Source organism: Vombatus ursinus, unplaced genomic scaffold, assembly GCF_900497805.2.
Source record: "Vombatus ursinus unplaced genomic scaffold, bare-nosed wombat genome assembly UNPS02014818.1, whole genome shotgun sequence".
Taxonomy (NCBI): domain Eukaryota; kingdom Metazoa; phylum Chordata; class Mammalia; order Diprotodontia; family Vombatidae; genus Vombatus; species Vombatus ursinus.
In genome coordinates this window covers 63,920,852-63,942,074 of record NW_020954596.1, presented here as the reverse complement: position 1 = coordinate 63,942,074, position 21,223 = coordinate 63,920,852, and the positions used below count along the sequence as shown (strand labels likewise).

Below are 21,223 nucleotides of genomic sequence, written 5' to 3'. Positions count from 1 at the left end.
TCTGCCACTGTACTTCCCTTCTGACATCAGAGATGAGTTGTGTAACAGGAAAAAAAATAGAAAACATTGGCCCAGAGAAATAAAGGGACTTGCTCAGTATCTCCCATGAAGTTAGTGGGTGAGCTGACACTAGAACCCGAGTCTGGTTTCTGAGGAAATTCTATCAATCCAAGTGAGATTCTTCAACTTATTTCCATAGAGAGCTGCCTGGAGTCTAATATTATCCTCATTTTGCAAAAAGAAAACTTAGGTACTCAGTGTAAATGCATGGCAAGAATTGCAAAGCTAATAAGTGAAGAAGGGTGTTATTGTTTGTCCTTTATTTGGAAGAGTACCAATGACATCAAGACACCAATTACACACCTTGACTTAAATATGGATTTAAGTGAGGCAGAGTCACACAAAGATGTCAGTCTCACTCTCTATTTCACAGTCAATGAAGTCAAATAGGAAGACAAAAATCAAGACAACTTGGATGCAGTGTATGTCTTTGGTGTCTTTGATGTCTGACCAAGCTCTAAGAGCTGCTGTGTAGCTCTTCAGTTGCCTTCAAGGCCATTGGAACAAACTGTTCTTACCCAGTGTCCTGCTGGGAGAAGTCTTCACATGCTTTGGGTACACATCCTCTTAACTCACTGACAAGCTTGAGGCTTGTTGATTACTTTCAACTTTGGGGTATATGAGGTGTTCAGGGAGAACTAGTACCTCTGGTGTGAGGGCTTGTTGTGTCCTTTTTAGGGCTGCTTATCCACCTGAACTCAACTCTCACCTGGAGCTTCAAGGATCTGTAGGATGTGCAGTGGTCATATCCTAGCAAACCATCTTTAAGAGATAATAATCTTGCCCAGGATAACAGCCAGCATGGGTCAGAAGTTTGACTTAAACCCAGTTGTTCCAGCTCTCTAGATGCTACACCATGCTAACTCTCTGTGGAATGTACGCTACACTCATATACATTCTCTACAGATCTTTAGTTTCTATCCCTATAACACACATTACCAGTAACTATCTTCATTCTGATAATTGCAGAATATTTTATAGAGCTTTGTTCCTGTATATAAGCTTTCATAATTTGTTAAGGCCTTATATTTTGATCAATGACGTATATTTACTGGGATTAAACATACATATGAGCAAAGTAGAGTCTTTATGATGACATGATAAAAGATCTTCCCAGCATCCACCAAACATAGTACTCTTGGCTAGGAACTCCACCAGAAGGAGAAAAGCCTGGGATCAATAGTACAATTAAATGATTCAGTTTCTCCCAAGGTTGCAGTCCCTTTTTAGATGCAGCTTGCTGCTATAATGACTTGAGTGTTAAACTTGGAATTAGGAAGTTCTAAGATCAGACCCTTCTTCACTTATTGGCTTTATGATCTTTGCCATGCATTTAAACTGTATACCTCAGTTTTCTTTTTTGCAAAATGGGGATAATATTAGCACTTACCTCACCCTGTCTCAAGCCTATTCCCATTTCTTTCCATTCTCCACTCAGCTATCAAAGTCAGGAGGTAAAGTATCCTGAGTCACAAAGTAAAATGTAAGAAGGCTGGAAACATACAAAAGGATAAGAGCACAAGTTTGACCACATCACCACTCCACTCCTCATTCACTAAACTACAATGGCTCCATATTACCCTAGGATCAAATAGAAAATCTTCAGTTTGATGTTTAAAGTTTGTAACCATGCCCAGGGTTACACACCTAATAAGTGTCTGAGGCTGAAGTCATGCCAGAGGAAGGACCAGTCTGAGACAAGATCTGGATAGATAACGTGGGACTTAGCTTCAGGAGGAGGTAATATCCCTACTCTTATGACTTCCTATTTTAAATACCTATTTTTGCTAAAAAAAAAAAAAATAACATAACTTACTTCTTTCTGCCTGCTAAAGGAGTACAAAATCTGCCAGCACCCTGTAAATCTTAGCACCCTAGGGGAAAGCCCAGTCACCCCTACCCAAATTATGCCTCTGATTTAAGACATTAAAGATCTCTGCTTGTTACGACTCTTCATCCTGAACAATCATGGCTTTACTCAAGTTAAGGTATGAGGTAGTAGTTTCTCAGGCCTTCCAGGAAGTGTATTTTTCCTCCATAAACCTCTGTAGACAACAAGTGAGACAACAGTTTTGTTAGAACATATGCCCCTTTATATGATCAGAGGAAGAGCTTCACGACTTTATTAAAAGAGGTTACAAACTGTCTCCACAAGAGCCCACGTGTTGCTCACGCACTGTTTTAGTATCAGCCAAGTTGGAAAATGTCCCAGAGAAATGCAGAATCTAGCTAATCACAGTTAAGCTATGCTGAAACATTCCTAGCAGACTTCTCTTCATTTATGACCCAGATTCATTTATGAAAACCAACATCATTACAGCATCATGTGATGTGGCTACAGGCCAACAAGCAGCACTCACAGAGCACGTTAAAATCTTCTCACATTATCTTTATAAATACTTCATCAAGAGTTAGTAGAGTCATTTGGTATATGCCATGTGTCCAAGGTGATCCATCTCTCTTGAGACGTACCCATATTCTCTCATACCTCAGTTATAAGGATAGGGTCTTAGTATTTTGCTTTTAGGGAGCTTTGCCCAAGCAAATATTTCCTAGGTGATAATAACAGCAACAACAATGATAATAAATAATAATAATAGGTAGCATTTAAATGAAGGGTCAAGCTTCACAAAGTGATTTTAAGTTATCTCATTTGAAATTCACAACAACCCTAAGAGGTAGGTGCTATTGTTATCCCCATTTTACAGATGAGGAAACTGATACATATTGACATTAAGTAACTTACCAAGGGTCACACAAAGAGTAAGTGTTTGAGGTCATATTAGAACAGAGACTTTTCTGATTTCAAGTTCAGGGCTCTATTGACCATGCAATCTAGCTGCCTCTAGACATATTCCTTCTTCTTTTTTATCCCACCAAACCCTTTTGTGGCTAAGCTGATACCTTAGGCTTTAGGGTTCTTATCTGAAAAATGCGGGTGATTATATTTGTAGCACCCACCTCACAAGACTGTTGTAAAGCTCAAATTAAAAACAAAAACACATATAGAAAATATAATGAAATGTAAAGAAGCTATAAATTAGAAGCCTCTTGATACAATGGAAAGGTCATGGAATATGTTACCAATGAAGGGCTTTTTGATTGTTTTAAGTCATGTCATAGGCTCCATTCAGAGGTAGGCCACTTTTGATTATATTCCCCAAATCTGTTGATGTCTAACTGTTGTTAGCCTTTACTCTTGCATGCGAAGTGGTATCTGTTTGTTTTAAAAGTATTTATTCTGTTTTTAATCTTACTATCATGAGTTCTAAAACATTTGTCAATTCAAATTCTTTTCTGTCAAGGAAGTATCAGTCTTTCAAAGCTTTAAGTTGATGGACCATGTCTTTTATTAATATTTTCATAGGGCTTTTTTAAAGAATTCATCTTAGATCCATCACAGATCATTTTACAGTTCTGAAAGTACATGCTAAAACTGGAATTGTGTAGGTGTTAATTGCTTTAAAAGAGTTCTTCCAATTGAGCTTTGGTTTCAGAATGCCATTAAGTGTCTTTAAGTATACAGACACAATTTTCTCTTAGGTACAGTTATGCCTAGTGTGTCTTACTTGGAATAGAGTGTTGTATTTTCAGATATTTCCTCCCATCTACTAGTTCACTTTTGAAATTCAAAGTCTGATTCAGTTTTAAAACTCAAAGTCTTCAGTCTCCATAGTCCTTGTTATACACTACAAACTTTACTCTGTGATATTCTGATGCCACTGAGGAAAAATTCCACAAGATGGTGAGAGTGTTAGATTTGTTTTTTGGTTGAACCATATATTTTGATATCATTCATGAACACTAAGGGCTTAGTGAGGAGTCTGAACTCCTCTTTCACACAGAAACCATACTCGACTCTGAGCAAGGCTGATAATGCATTTGACTAAACAAAATCATAATAGTCTTAAACAGTTTCAGTGAAAGATACTACAGTTTATAGCAATTGTAGGTAAGAATTTTAGTGAAATACTTCCCCGTGTGTACTTGAACACTCTAGATTTCTCACTACAATCTGATTTATTTTACATATTTCCATAACCCCTGAGTGAAAAATTGAGGCAAACATTTTATGATAGTCAACAAAGGCATTAAAATGTTATTGCCCCTTCAGGTAGCATGATCAATAATTACCGTATTCTTAATAAGTTTCTCTTTATATCTTGGTATTTCTTGTCACACCCTTATTGCTCCTCAGTTAATATTGTGTTTTCTTGAGATTATGGATTTTTTTGTTTAGTGATAAAACTGGGAATATTTTGTATAAAGTGTAAAATACATAATTGGCTTATATTTAGAGGAGGTCTGGTCTCAACTTTTAGTAGTAGATACATGATGCCTTCTATTAAGAAAGATGAGTACAGAGAGGAATCCATTAAAGTGCTTTGCTAGTAATTCTTGTGCCACTGTGAAACTTTTAAGCCAATAATTACAGATTTTATCTGGCCCTGACATTTTCAGATTTTGCCGAGAAGCTACAATTTCAGTCATCTTTCTTCACGTAACTCTTCTATTTTACATTCTATTAACAATACAGAAACTTTCTGCTCTTTTCGTCTCAAATCTTATTTTGATTGTATAGAACTTATTCTTGCTTCAGCTTTTTAAATGATCATGCACTCCTTCCTCGAGTTTTTCATGTTCTTCTGGTTTCTTTACTACCAAACCTTTGTAGGGAAGCTTTAGATTGATGATTAAAGCTTTGTTTTTGTTTTATTTTTTTCTGACTCCTTGCATAACTGTATACTTTTGAGTTTTGCTTTTAATTGCTATTTAAGAGGCTATAGAATTTTAAATATATTTCCTGTCTCCTCCCCGACTTGGATTCCATTCTGTACTTTTCTTTTTTGTTGTCTTCAGTTGGATGACCTGGCATTCAATGTCATCATGTGTACCAGCTAGATATTGATTTAATCTTTCAATGTCTTTCTGAAGGTTTTTAATTTTCATAAATTGCTTTTGCCATTGAAGTATTTAATGATTGGATTTAGGAATATTCTGAAATTGTTCAACTTTTCCTTCTAGAGTTTTTCCTATCTTGGGTGTGGATTTTTTTTTTTACATTTGCTATTAAATGTTGTGTGACAATGTGTTCATTCTTAATGATCATAGCAGATATCTACTTTTTCTGATTATTTTTTAGGAATAGGAGGTCTGCTAGCTGGATTCGTATGTCAAACTCAAAAATATGTTTGGAATTCCTTGTCTAAGTATGTCTATCTCCAGAATTATTTGTGAAAATTCATATTGGATTTTGTCACCTATTTCATTATAAGGTAGAATTTCAGGAATTCATGTCAGGTGAAGATTTTCAATGACCTCAGACTCTTCAACTTTTTCTTCCTCAGAATTCTTTTACCTTCTGATTTTTAGTTCTTATTAATTTTAATCTGGACTTAGGGTTGAAGTTATTTATCATGGTAGTACTGAATTAATCTGCAATTTAACATTATGAAACTTGGAGCTAAGTACACCATAGACAAAAAAATGTAAAACCCTTGCCTATGGCTGATGAAATCAGTTCCCAACCTTGTGATGAAAGGGTGCTGAAACACAATAAAACAATTTTCTTCTATCAATTTCAAGCATATTCATGGTTAGCCTGCTTTAGTGTTTTAATACCATCTACATCACAGGATTTCCAGGAGATGGGGTATTGATTCCTCACTCCACTTATTATTTATTTAAAACATTTTTTTTTCCTTTTAAACTTGGCAATCCAAATTCTCTCCCTCCCTCCAGCCCTTTCACCACCCACTGAGAAGGCAAGCCAAAAAAGTGAAATCATGCAAAACATTTCATTATTAGCTATGTCCCCCCCCCAAAAAAAAGCAAAAAAAAAGCAAGAATGTGAGAAAATTGTACTTCAATTTATACACAGAGTTCATCAGTTCTCTCTCTGAAGGTGGAGAGCATTTTTTCATCATGAGTCTTTTGGAATTATTTTGAATCATTGTATTGATCAGAGTAGCCAAGTTTTTCACAGTTGATCATCTTTACAATATAGCTGTTACTGTGCTATTATGTCCCAGTTCTTCTCCCTTCACTTTGAATCAGTTCATATGGGTCTTGCTATGCTTTTTTTTTTCTTTTCTAAAACCACTGTTCATCATTTCTTACAGCAGAATAGTACCCCACCACTATCATATGCCACAACTTGTTCAATCATTCCCCAGTTGATGAGCATCTCCTCAATTACCAATTCATTGTCACCACAAAAAAAGGACATATATATATATATACATATATGTATATATATGTATATATTGGTACTATATAGATCTTCTTCCTTTTCCTTGGCTCTCTTTGGGGTACAAGTTAGCAGTAGTATTGCTGGATCAAAAGGCATGTACAGTTTTATAGCCTTTTGAGCATAGTTGCAAAATGTGCTCCAGAACAGTTAGACTAGTTCACAATTCCACCAAGAGTTTATTAGTGTACCTATTTTCCCTCATCCTCTCTTGCATTTGTCATTCCTCATAGGTATGAAGTGGCACCTCAGAGATGTTATAATTTGCATTTCTCTAATGAATAGTGAGTTTGAATTTTTTTATATGACTATAAATAACTTTGATTTCTTCTTCTCAAAACTACCTGTATATATCCTTTGACCCTTTGACCATTTATCAATTGGGAAATGGCTCTTGTTTTTTTTTTTTTTAATTTGACTTATTTTCCTATATCTTCAAGAAATAAGGACTTTATCAGAGATATTTACTGTAATTTTAAAAAGTATATTACTTCATTGTCTATGATACCTTCTAGCAAAATCTAGCTTCCTATTTATTAAGGTGTACTTTTGGTTTTGATTTGTCTGAAATCACTATTTCCATGGGATATTGATTTTTAAAATTTATTTCCAGTGAATTTTGACTTCTTCTGGTATACTAACATAAGGAAATGTCACTAACTCCTCTATCAGTATTGATGGTTTTTCAGTATTGCTAGTTTACAATTCTATACTTTATTACCTATCTGTTTCTTCTATTTTTAATAGTAGTTGCACTATACTATTTGTCAGCCCAATCACTGGAATGGCCAGAACCCAGTTCTCCAACATTTCAGAGTTCTTACAGCAGGTATTCAAAACTACCCTAAGAATCATGAGGCATTTGAAGCTTTTATTCTATGTCCCCTAATTTTTGGTCCTATATTCACATTAAGGCATAGATGATTTAAAAATAATTACATTTTATTATAACTATTAATTCAATGTCATAGAAAAAATATTTCCTAATATCACTATAACTTCATGGCAATGCCTTCTCTAATATTGAAAAACCTTCATTTGATACATCTATCCCTCTTATTTCCCTATATTTTCTCTTCCTATTCTTAACTGAACTTCTTGAGAAAGCTGTCTACATTAGCTGCCTTCACTTCTAAACTACATATAATCTGGCTTCTGACTTCATCACTCACCTAAAACTAAGGCCTTTTATAAAAATTTGTCCTGTTTTCTACGTAACCTTTGACACTGTTGCTTACTACATCTTGTATATTCTATACTCTCTAGGTTTTCATAACATTATTTTCTCCTGGTTTTCTTTTTACCTATCTGATTCTTCTTTTTCAGTCCCCTTTGTTTTATTTTATCCATGTTATTTCCATTTTTTTTCAAGGCTCTATCCTAATGTTCTCTTGTCTCTCTATACTAATACACTTGGTGTTATCCATTAGCTCCCATAGGTTCAACTATTATTTCTTAGAAGATAATTCTCCTATATATCACATCATAATCTGTCTCCTGAGAATTAGTCACATATAACTGACTGTCTCTTGGATGTCTGTTAAGCATAGCATATCACAAGCAATGTATCCAAAACATATTTCCTTGACCTCTGACAAGAAAAGAAGCCACTTAGAGACAGCTCCACTACAAATGTTCAGATGGACTGTTTGTGCTCTACCTGTGACAGAGCCTTCTAAACTCATTCTGGTCTAATCAGTCACAGTCAGACACATTGGTCCTTGATCCTGACATAGTGATGTCATTTTGTCCCTCTTTGAGCAGGATGGACAACAATTACCTCCAGGATGAGATGCAAAATCATCTGTTAGACTTTGAAAGTCTTTCACAACCTGGCCTTCTCCTATCCTTTTTACCCTTTACTCTCCTCTCTTCACATAGTCTTTGATCTAGCTATATTGGTCTCCTTGTTCCTTACGCAGGACGCTCTCCTGATTCCATGTATTTGCACTGGATTTTTCCATGCATGGAATGCTTTCCCTCTTCATCTGTGCTTCCTAGCTTCCTTTAGGATTCAACTCAAAATTCATTTTCTGCAGGAAGCCTTTCCAAGTCCTTCACTCTTCCCCATCTCACACACGTCTTCCTTCTGAGATGATTTGTTTAGTTGTTTTTTCAGTCATATCTAATTCTTTGTGACCTCTCTTGGCATTTTCTCAGCAGAGATATCAGAGTGGTTTGTCATTTTCTTCCCCAGCTCATTTTATAACGAAGAACCTGAGGCAAACAGGGTTAAGTGATTTGCCCAGGACCATATGGCTAGTAAGTACCTGAGGCCAGATTTTAACTCAGGTCTTCCTGATTCCAGGCCCAGCACTCTATCCACTGCTCCTCCTAGTTGCCCCCACTTTGAGAACAGTATATTTTTGCCTCTTTTTTGAATCCTTGGCACTTGGCCAAGTGCATAGCATATGGTAAGACCTTAAGACCTTAATAAATGCTTCTTGACTGATTGATTTCATGATGACAAAAGGTACTTTGGTCAATAAATTCAAATAACTTATGTTAGAGTTAACAAGTCTGTTTCAATTTCATTCTGTCAACTAAATCATAATGATTACACTGATTGAGCAAAGTGGTCCTTACAGCCATTCTGAAGGGGAAAAATAAATGTGTATATGTCAGAATTGAATTTAGGGAGATGAACTTATCACTTTATCTACAACAGTGTACATAGAGCTTTATGGATGGAGAGCAGGTCAGTTTTCACTCCTCTCTTCAATTGATCAAAAGCAGGGGAGATAATTAGCAAACTTTGTACAGATTTAATTTAATGAAAAATAAATGATAATAGAATGGTTTTAGGGACAGTGCTCTTAACTTAGGAAAAATCCAACTACTCATAATCCCTCAGGCTTTAGAGGAGAGAACAAAATCCCATCATTCACTTAGACAATTATGTGAACTCCAACTTGCACCTTGTGCAGCTATCTGGTTATTAAATATGAAATTTATTGCCCTTATCTTAATTTTCAAAAGGTTATACTCTGCCTTCTTTAAGTCATGCTGATTTGTATATCAATATTTATTACATAGCCTTCCACACTTAAGACTAGAAAGTAATATAGAAATGATAGTAAAAGGAAGGTTAATAAAAAATCAAAATCCATCACCTAAAGCCCCACCTTTTTGCTGCTGCAAAATACCAACAACATATGGATAAAAGAACCATTAAGTCAAAATATAAGCTGCTTCCTACTTCTATGTACACTTAAAATATGATTTCCAAGGAATTTCAATGAAGTTGATATGGGTTGGAGTAAATCTATAAAATAAAGTTAAATTCAATAAAATTATAATGTTATTACATTTTCCCAATCTGTTTCCACTTTTTTTTTCAGATTCAGAAAGGCTTAATCAGGGTCCCAAGTGTATGAGAGAATGAGAGAGAGAAAATGCTCCTTGGCTAAGCTATCAGTGTACATGCACCTCTCAGACCCCAAGTGTACTATGTATGGAGAGATATTTAAATCAGTCTGTTGCTTTAGAACTCATATAAACATTTCATAAGGCAGAAAAATGTCCTTGAAATCATTCAAAAGTATGTAAATTATAATGAAAAGCTGCTTTTTCAAACATTTATTTCCTTTCTCCTATAAAATTGCATGCACACCTATAGATATCCGTTTTGATTCATAGGATTTAGAGATGGAAGGACCCTGAAAGGTTACTCAGTCCAAATCTCTCATTTTAAAGAAGAGGAAACTGAAGGGCACAAGCTTGTCCAAGGTCACCTAGGTAATAAACAGCATAATCAGTATTTCAGCTTCTGTCCTCTTAATCCAAATCCAATGTTCTTTCTACTATGCTACACTATACTGTCCCTTCTTCATTCATCCCAAAGGCCCATTTTATAATCTTCAGACTCATGCACAGATTCACATGCAACAGTTCCTGTTAGAGTTATGGATTTCCATGAAGTATTAATATATGATTTATTTAAAGTCTTATTATTCTTACTATCCAAGGAGGACTCTGGGACTTGAAGTGGGCTTTGAAGAAACATACTTAAGTCAGACTATCCTTTCATACATAATGTACAAGATAATTTTCTAATAACGTACTCTTGATGTTCACTGTATTTTTTCCTATCAACTGACCTAAAAGTTATTCACTTAATTGTATTTCCTGATTAATATTACATTGAATAAAAAACATTTTGCTATATTTTTATATTAAGAGATGTACATATAAAAGACAAAAGCATGTACTAAACATCCATATAGAAATAACACCTACTCTGTATTTATATTTTGTTGTTCAGTTTTTCAGTCATATCTGATTGTTTGTGACCCTGTGTACCATAGTATGCCAGTATTGTCCATGGAGTTTTCTTGGCAAAGATACTAGAGAGGTTTTCCATTTTCTTCTTCAATGTATTAAGAAAAATGGAAATTAAGTCACCTTCCCAGGATCACACATCTATTAAGTGCCTGAAGCCAGATTTGAACTCAGATCTTCCAGATTCCAGGCCCAGCACTCTACTCACTGAGACACTGAGCTGCCTCTGTATGTATCTTGTATGTACCTCTTTACTCACATTTTGTCTTCTACATTAGAATGCATTATGAGTTAGCCGTGGTTATGGAATTAAATAGAAAGAACTTTTTGCAATGAGTCAAGAGATTTGGGTTATCATATGGACAAGCTACCATCTCTCTGAGACTCACTTTTCTCATTGCTAAAATACTAGGGTGGGACCAGGTGATCTCTAAGGCACCTTCTGTATATCTTATGCAATGCTATGTGAATGGAATATAGGCAGAATATGATACCAAATGTTAAAAGTTGAATTCCATATTCAAGATCTTCATATAGCATTCATTCACTCATTCATTGTAAAGCACTTTATGCAATGCTTAATGGGAATAACAATTATCTTAATGAGGAAAATTTTACAATTATTACCAGTCTACTTCAATAATATCAAATAAAACATTAAATATAAATGTCTCTGACTGACATTTAAAGATCTTCATAATCTTTCTATTTTTTTCTCTACTTCTTACAAATTACTTCCTCCCATATACTCTACAGTCCAGCCTACTTGCTTCTTATCACACATGATATCCAATCTTCCATCTCCAAATCTTTGTCTGGTTGTCTCTATTTCTAGAATGTTCTTCTTCTTCCTCATGTTCTACCTCATAGAAACTTTACCTTCCTTCAAGATTTAACTGAAATACTATGTTTTGTAGGAGACCTTTCTTTTTCTCCCCAGCTACTAGTGCTTTCCCCTCAAAATGTATCTTATACTTACTCTGTATATATTTTATATGTGCTTTTTTATATACTTGTCTTCTACAGTAGAATGTAATATGATTTAGGCAGAATCTTATAGCTCATAAGTAGAGACATAAGAAGATGAACTGGTGCTAGAACCTACATAACCATGTTCGTGTTTTCCTACCATGACACCTGTACATCTCCTTGTCAATGATGAAGAGTAACTTTTGAGAGAAGGTGTTCCATGTTCATTGAACCAAATTAGTGAAAGAGAGAAATAGAAAAAGATGTACAGAGTATAATGAAGATACTTATCTGAACTGGAGGGTGTGCTCCCAGGCTAAAACAGTAAGAAAGATTTGGAAAGGTAGATTTGATGTTTTTCATAGCTTGGAATTTTGTCATGTGGGCACTGCCTACATTAATAAAGATCACAAATTATTCCAATAATGCATATATTTACATGGCCAGTCAATCAATGTATCAACAAGCATTTTTCAATGCCTACCATGTGCCAGTAGTGGGGATACAAAGAAAATATAAAACAGCACTTGTTCTGAAAAAGCTTGTATCCTATTGGGGAAAGTGACACACACATATACATATATACACACACACACACACATATATATCCATATCCATATATATATATATATCCATATATATATAAACATATATGTATATATATACATACACACATATATAATGTACTTATATATACATACATACATACATACATACAAACATACACACACAGAGAATCTGTAATTTGAGGAGTAGGATGTGATACTTGAAAAAAGAAGGTGGTACTTGAGCTTCACTTTGCTGGAGATTGGGTGGAAGAGAGGAGGGCTATTTTCCAACCATGAGAATGAGCCACTGCAAAGGCATTGAGATGTAAATTAAAAGAGAAGACTATTTTCCCTGGAACATCCTGTGGGAAAAAAAATAAGGTATAATGAGGCTGGGAAGATAGGTTGATATCAGATTGAAAAGAGCAGTAAAAGTCAAATGTAGAATTTTCTATTTCATCCTAGAGTTGACAGAGATTCACAGGGGTTTATTGAGTAGGAAAATGTTATGGTCAAATTTGTACTTAAGGAAAAACTTTATGTGGTGTCCAATAGTCTAAAAATAAACCTCTAAACTGGAATGACCATTGGAGAACAGACGTACTCTATCACTGGGTCCATGACTAAAGACTTTCTAGCTTGGGATAGCTTGCCTAATTTTGCAATTCATTAGCATATGTTTTGAAATCCTAGAGTCCTCTTCATGTCCTGATCAGCTATCAGAGTAATACTTCCAAAGAACTTGAGTGAATTCAAACATTACCTTATTAACTGATTGATTCTGTTTAATAAAAATTCCTCTCCTCTCCTCTCCTCTTCTCTCTCTCTCTCTCTCTCTCTCTCTCTCTCTCTCTCTCTCTCTCTCTCTCTCTCTCTCTTTCTCTGTCCTCTTCTTCAACTCTTCAACTTGTGGCTATTTATTGATTCCATCTTCTTTAAAACATGCAAATGTATCTTGCATTGTTAAAAACAAACAAATAAAAAAAATCACCTTCTCTTGACCTTAGCATTTCCCCTCAAGGTATTTTCTTTATCTCTCTTCTCTTTCTTAGCCAATGTACACTTTATGCCTGGACTTCTAAACTTTCCTCTCAACCTTTTTAATATGGCTTCAGACTTCACCCTCTGAATGAAACTGCTTTCCTCAAAGATACCAATTACCTCATAGTTGCCAAATCTAATGGTATTTTTCTCAGTTGCTATCCTTCTCAACTTATCTGCTCTATTTAACAATGTTAACAACCTTTCTTTGAGAACTGCTACACTACACCATGCTATCTCTCTTGTTTTATTATAATTACAGTAACTGACATGTACATAAGATGTTTTTCACATAGCCAATTTTATTTAAGCTTTACAAGAAACCCATGACATAAGTAGGTCGAGTATTATTATTCCTGATTACACTAAGACAACTTGAGTGGAGTATAGACTTTGGGAAGACTTCTCAGGGTGGTGAGGGAGAGACCATCTCGACTATCTCCAGAGAACAAAGAAAAAAAAAAACAACAGGCCTAAGTTTTGTTTTCCTGAAAATTACTCAACCTATGGAATCTGGCCCTCCCCTTGCCTGCCACATCAGTGCTAAGTTTGCTAATTAAGGACGTATACATTTTGACTGGCTATACCCTGTTTCCTTGCTCTTTGTCTAGGGGGAAGAATTTTCACACCTAGATTGTAAGCTCACCTCCCAGCCAATGGGAAGGAGGGATGGTGGTGGGTGGGAGTTTGTTTGCCTTAGGGTATATAACCTTGCTTTGTCCTCTGTGCCTCGCATCTCTCCTGCTGGTAGTGTACGGGAGGAGCAGATGCCCTTTCTCGCCAGATTGTAATAAAGACCAACTTTTGCTTCCTTGAGAACTCTCTGAGTTTAATTGTGTTAGAGTCGCTGTACCACACAAACTGAACCTCTGAAAAGTTCAGTGATTTACATGAGTCCATATACCTTATAAATGGTAGTAGGATTGAAACTGAAACTCAGGACTTTTGGCTCATAATTCTATTCTCTTTCCACTATACCTCAATGAATTTAGTGCTTTGTTGATGCCCACATCAGTCTAGGGAGGATACCAAGCTGCTGATTAGATTACAGCTGGCTGAATTCTTAGATAAAGTAATCCAGTATATATATTTTGAAGTGAAAGTTTACAAGGATAGCTCCTGGTACTTTTTTCAGGGCACAATCATTTTGCTGGTAGTATTTTTTTTTTAAATCATGTGTAACAACCTTGTGAAGTAGATCATATAATTTAAGAGTTGTAAAGAAGTTTAAAAGTCATCTCTTTCCTAGGATCATAGATCTGAGTTGGAAGGGTTTCAAAGGTGATCTAGTCCAATGTTCTCATTTGCAGATGAGAGTACTAATACCCAAGAAGCTTTAGTGGTTGTTTGAAAAGTGGAACCTTTTCACAGAATCCTTGGCACGTGGCATTTCAAACTCCAGCTGGAGATTTCTGATGACACAGGAAATTATTTTCTCCCAAAGCAGCCTAATGCATTGTCTTACAATTCTATTTTAGAATTTTTCTTTATATTGAGATGAATTTTATCTCTTCTACAACATTGATCCATTTTGTTCATTTCTTTTACTTAGGACAGAGGAAAATCAAAGATTAATGACTGTTTACAGAGTGATAAATTTCTAGTTAAAGGACTTGAGTTCAAATTCTGATTCTGAAACTCCCTGTGTGACTTTGAGTAAGTCACTTACTTCTCTTCAACCTCAGTTTCCTCAACTGTTAAAAAAAAGATAGGGTTATTCTAGATGATCTCTGAGTTGCCTTCCCATTCTTAGTCTATGATTCTTAGATCTTCTCTATGAAGCTTTACCCACCCAAGTTAAAATGATCTATCCCATCTCAAATTTCTCATAACATTTTACTTGGATTTCCTTTGAATCTTCACAATCTTTCCTGTGTTATGTTTATTTGTTTACAAGACATATCAAAATTCAATCCACCCATTAGACTATAAGCTTCTTGAGGGAAGAATCTGTCATTTCTCTTCTTAGTATTCAAATATAGATATAGATATAGATATAGATTTCAATGCTCTAGGGTTATATTATCAGATTGTTGGAAGTTTATGGAGACCATATTTTCAGTTCATTCAAAGAACAGAGAAGGTCCCTCAAAAGCTTATCCTACCAATGCAGGTGGGGAAAATGGAATATTAGAGTGTTGCTGGGGGAAAATTAAGGGATGGATTGATTTAATAACTATGGTCATACAGCTAGTATAGGTCAGTGGCAGGACTTGGATCCAGTCCTTCCTAACTTAAAGCATGACCTTCTATCCATTATGCTATTTTGGGTCCCCTCATCCAAGTTATAAAAACATGATAAAAGCAATTAATGTCACAGAACCAATCAATCAGCAAGTACCAAGTGGTTCTCATTTGTCTTAATCCAAATGTGTTCATTCTTTGCCAGCAGTTTTGAATGTTAGGTTGTATAAATGTACAAGTCCAAGGCCTGCAGCCATAAAAGTCAAGAGATGTGGCTTAAACTCTGCTATCTGCCGTTTTCATTATATTAGTTTTTAAATCACTTTTGAAGTTCCAATTTGTTTTATTTTCACTCAATACCCAATTATCATTAGAATATGCTATTGTTACATGAGCCTTTATGGAGGATTCATAGTGAAATAGACTGAATGTATATGCACCAACAAAGCATGGCAAGCTGGAAAAGGAAAGATAAACAATACCGGTTGTCACAGAGTACATCCAGAGTCTGCATTTGTTTGGTCTAGGAAGACATCGAAAATCAGATTTGATACATACAGAAAAGGGTAATTAAGCAATAATTGCATTGATGCAGGGTATATGGGGGATAAACAGCTTGTGAATCAATAAAGCATGAGGCTGCAGGCTGAGTTATTTATTGATTTATGATCCGTTTAGCTCCAAGTTTACTCTGCATCTAATGCAATTAGACCTACTGTATCGTAGTTCATTGGGGAAGTCTAGGGAGAGGGATGAGGGAAGGGTGTATCTTTTCATCTGGGAAAAAAAGGATGTCTGAATTAATAATATCTTTTAAAATTTTTGTACAACTGTATTTCTCTTTTTCCTTGTCTCTATATATTACTTTCAGACTCTAAACCTGTACCTGCTTATTTTTAGGCTCACAAATTGCTTTCATTTAGACAACTACAGACAGTATAAACAAATGAAGAATTGAAAATGTGCATTTATTTCAACACAGGTGGAACTGTTGTACTTTTTAAGTGAGGAAAATTGCAAAATTTTAATGAATTTAACACTATTATAGGGACTAGATCCACATGTAATGAGAGATAAGAATAATTAACTTGATGTTCTAGAATCAGAGCTCCCCAGATAGTCACTTCTTCTGTGGTTCTTCTATTTCTTGAACCATTTTTAACACCTTCACAGATGTGCCCCTTTTTAGTGGCAGCTCAGTAAACATGTCATAGCTTTCCCCATTCAATATGCAAAGGGTCAGAGGACTATAAGATTGAATCAGGCCACTACAGTTCTATATTTCATCTGGCAACATTTAGATCAACTAGACAGAAAGTAAAAAAGAAAAAAAAATGAATGCTTCATCAACTCTCACTTTCTATAGTCTACTGGAGAAATAAAGTTATAGTTTGATTTCATCACAGAGAGCTGTCGGTATATACAGAAACATATGGCTTTAAAGCTGTGATACTTACAAAGTTTACCAAAAAAGGCTTACAAATTGTGAAACTGACATCAATTCAGTATCTAATTAAATAAGAGTCCATAGAAAGGGGTACTGGAGAATTGAAGCTATAGAAGCTAAACATTCCCAACTTTACCAAATAATTAGATTCAAATTTTGGATACTCTCCTATGTGCCATGTTTCTGTTGGCCTATTTGAGATTAAATAATAATAATAATAATAATAATAAAGTTGCCAGAAATAAAGGTATTTGCTCTTTCTTTTTGTTTTTCTCTTTTCTGACAAATGCAAATGGAGGAGAGGTGATAGACAAATTTGCAGAACAAAACATATACTTTTGGACGTGGCCAACATAGAATTTTATTTTGCTTAACTTTGAATATTTATTACGCCTACCTCTGACTCAGGAGGTACTTAGGAGGCAAATAAAATAAATGCTTATTGATTTAAAAAGATGAAATTTAATTAAAATAAATTTTATAAAAAGATGGAACAAAATTATTCTAATTGCAAACCCAGTGTTCTTGCTACTACACCATGCTGATTTTCAAATTATTTTTCTCCCACACACCAGTCTTAGGTTATCACTTTATTCACCAATCGAGTATGGCCATGGGCATTTTGGCTGGAAACCAATATGCGCTAACTGTGCACTACATAATATTGTATATAAAGAATCTGATTTGGGAGTTCAAAACCAAGGGGATGTGATGACATCTCTTCACAAAACATTTACTTGGTATGGTGTGGACCAGGACTTCAGAGTATTTTTTTTCTTATCAAGGAAAATGTTTTGTAGCAGGGTCTGTTGCTGGTCCATTTTTTTTTTCTTCAGATGAGCTGGTTTACTGTTTGGGGAAAGCTTCTTGGTCTTATACCAATAATATTTCCTCTCCAATCATTTCTTCAAGTATCAGCATAGGCCATCCAAGTAGAAAGATTATAAATCTCATTTCAGTGTCTTGCTTTATTGCACATAACTAATACTATTAATTACTACAATGCTGTGCTATGCTACTTACCATACCATATCCATCTAACCTTGAGCAAGCATTTACATGATTGAAATAAATTCACTTTTTCAAGGAATTCAAAGATGAATATCAGCAGGAGTGGCAGTATTAGTTTCCCATAACTAAATGTAACATGCAAGCAATTCACTTCATATGATTTAATTCAAAATTTCATAGAATGTTCCTTGATCTTAGAGATTATTTAGATAACTTTGCAGATGAAATAACTAAGACGTAGAAGCCAAACAACTTGTTGAAAAACATAAATGGTTTGTTGCAAACCTTGGTCTAAAACAGGACTTCTTAAACTTTTTCCACTAATGACCCCTTCAGTTCTTCATAAACTGTGACCCTATTGGGTTGTGACCACACAGTTTAAAAAGTGCTGGTAGACCCAGGTCTCCTAATTCTGAATTCACTGCTCTGTCCACTATAGCATGCTATTTTCTATATTACTGTCATTAAAAAATATAAATACACTAAAATATCCTTGATAATGGGAGGTGTCTTGCAAATAATTTTATGTGAGAGCATATGGATAATATTCAATTTTATATTTATTAAGTGCTTACTACATTTAAGGCTCTGTGTTAGGCACCAGATAGAGGGATAGAGAGATAGATAGACCTGTAATTTTATAAATAGGGGGAACTGTTGAGTGAGGAAATTCTCTTTACCAATGAATGCATGTTGGCAATTCTCTGCATCCTAGCGTAGTGGATATTTACTGGTAGTACTAAGATTTTAAGTGACATGACCATCGTCACAGAGACAAAACATGAACTCTGATCTTTCTGGCTTCAAAGCTCATTTTCTCTCTGCTACTCCAAAGTGAAAACAGCTCCTGACCACAAGAAGCTACAGAATGTTAAAGGAATACACACACACATATGTGTACACATATACATATATATATATATATATACATATATATCTTACAATTACATATATGTCACTTACATTGCATATCTATAACTCTATAACATATACAATTATAGATAGATACAAAGGTAAATATAGATACGCAAAATTAGTTATGTAGCATGAAGAACTATGGGAATAAGGAAAGATTTCTGTAGGAGGTAGTACATGATCCAGGGATTCTAAGAACCAAGGTAAGGGGAAGTTTTGTATGAAAGGAGAAAAGATTGGTATCCCCCTAGATAAGAGGTTCTAGTGACCTTTAGCACATATATGGTTAAGCCACAGCTACCTGCTCTTTGGAATTTGACAGTGATTGGGAGAAGAAATCTGATGCAATGGAAAGAACACTGAATTTGGCCTTAAAAGACCTGTATTAAAATCCCAACTCTGCCATTCACTACCTACATGACCTCAAGCAAGTCACTTTGCTTTATGTGTCTCAGGCTTTTCATCTGTTAAATGAGAGGGATAGACTAAAAGATCTCAGAGATGAATCCTGGTTTTAAATCTATATGTTTCCACACATTCTAGGAATTCAGGCCTGTGAAAAGTATGAGAATTTGCAAAATGCCAAATAGGCCAGTTTGTGTAGAACAAGAATGTGTAAAAGGAAGTAAAAGGAAGTAAGTATGGAAAGGTAAAATGGAGACAGACTGTGAAGGGCTTTAAATGCCATGATGAGGTTATATTTTAACTTTAAGTCAATTGTAACTGGTTCACATTGCTGAGGAGAGTGATATTTCAAATTAAAGTTGTGAAGATTATTTTGCTAGTTTGAAGACAATGGATTAAAAAGGGTAGAGATTTTATGCAGTGGGACCAATTTAGAAGACTAAATCTGTAATTGTGGTAAAAGAGTTGTATAAGGGCCTTAACAACAGTGATGGTCAAGCCAGTAGAATCAAAGGACAGGCAAATTGTCTAGGTGACTAAAGATAGTTCATTTCAAACCAATAAAATACTTATGAGTCCCTCCTATGTGATGGACCCTGTCCTAAATATTGTCTTTAACTTAGTTCACTGAATCCCTCAGGGAGATTATAATTGATTAAATTAAATGGGATGTGGTTTCAATTCACAACTCTGCAACTTCATATCTGGATGATCTCAGGCAAGTCACTTGAGCTCTCTGAACCTTAGCTTCCTCATCTATAAAATCACCAAAGTCTTTTTCAATGAGATATTTACATTATCTTGTATTTTTTCACTCTTCTTGTTTTGTTTTATTGTTTCTTGTTTTCTCATAAAGTCATTAACTTCCATTTGCTCCATTCTAGTTTTTAAGGAATTATTTTCTTCAGTGAGCTTTTGGACTTCCTTTCCCATTTGGCCAATTCTGCTTTTTAAGGCATTCTTCTCCTTATTGGCCTTTTGGACCTCTTTTACCATTTGGTCTAGTCTGTTTTTTAAGGTGTTATTTTCTTCAGTATTTTTTTTTTTGTGTCTTCTTTATTAAGCTGTTGACTCTTTTCTCATGATTTTCTTGTATTGCTCTCATTTCTTTTCCCAATTTTTCCTGTACCTTGATTCTCAAAATCCTTTTTGAGCTCTTCCATGGCCTGAGATCAATTTATATTTTTCTTGGAGGTTTTGAATATAGGGCCTTTGACTTTACTGTCTTCTTCTGAGTGTGTATTTTGATCTTCCTTGTCACCATAATAACTTTCTATAGTCAGAGGGTTTTTTTTGTTTTTGTTTTTGTTTTGTTTTGTTTTTGCATTGTTTGCTCATTTTTCCAACTATTATTTAACTTTTAACTGTTAAAGTAGGGCTCTGCTTCTAGGGTAGAGGGAGCACTGTCCCAAGTTTCAGGGGGTTTTGCAGCTGTTTTCAAAGATACTTCTAAGGAACTGTAAGTTTTCAGTTCTTCCACGGTGGTATGATCTAAGGAGAGGTTTTTATGATTCTCCTGGCCAATGCACTGGTCTGTGAGTGGCCACAAGTACTCTTTCTACACTGGAACTATGAGGAGGGTCCCCCCTCCACTGTGGCTGCAAGCTCTACTATGCTATTGCTCTTCCTTGCCCTAAAATTGCTACCCAGGACTGAGATTCAGATCTGGGTATGGGCAAAGCAATAGAGCCCTACCTCAGTGCTAGCAAAAAGACCCCTGTAATCTCCTTCTGACAAGTTTTTGACCCTCTTACCGTTCGTGGGCTGAGCTTGGGAAGTAGCCAGAGCTGTTGCTGCTGCTGCTGCTGCTGGGCTACCACTGCCGCTGATGGCTCTGTCACTCTCAAGTCCTGCCCCTGCATCGCTGGGGCCAGGGAGGTGCTGGGGCAACCTGCCCTAGACTGATCTCCATTCTCACCCAGACATGACAGACCTTTCCTGCCCAACTTCCAAGTTGCCTTTGGCATTTGTGGGCTGAGAGGTCTGGAAACTGCCGCTACTGCCAGTGATTTACCTGAGTCCCGCTCCAGGTTTGCTGGGGCCTATTCTGCACTGCTGTAGCCGGTGCTGGACTGTCCTTTTCTCTCGACCTGGTGCAACAGACCTTTCCTG

At 35.6% G+C, this 21,223-nt stretch overlaps 1 pseudogene; it reads left to right on the top strand.

The window, feature by feature from the left end:
* The first annotated feature begins 18,919 nt into the window (after positions 1-18,919).
* Positions 18,920-19,018, top strand: LOC114023903 (annotated as a pseudogene).
* Positions 19,019-21,223: the final 2,205 nt, after the last annotated feature.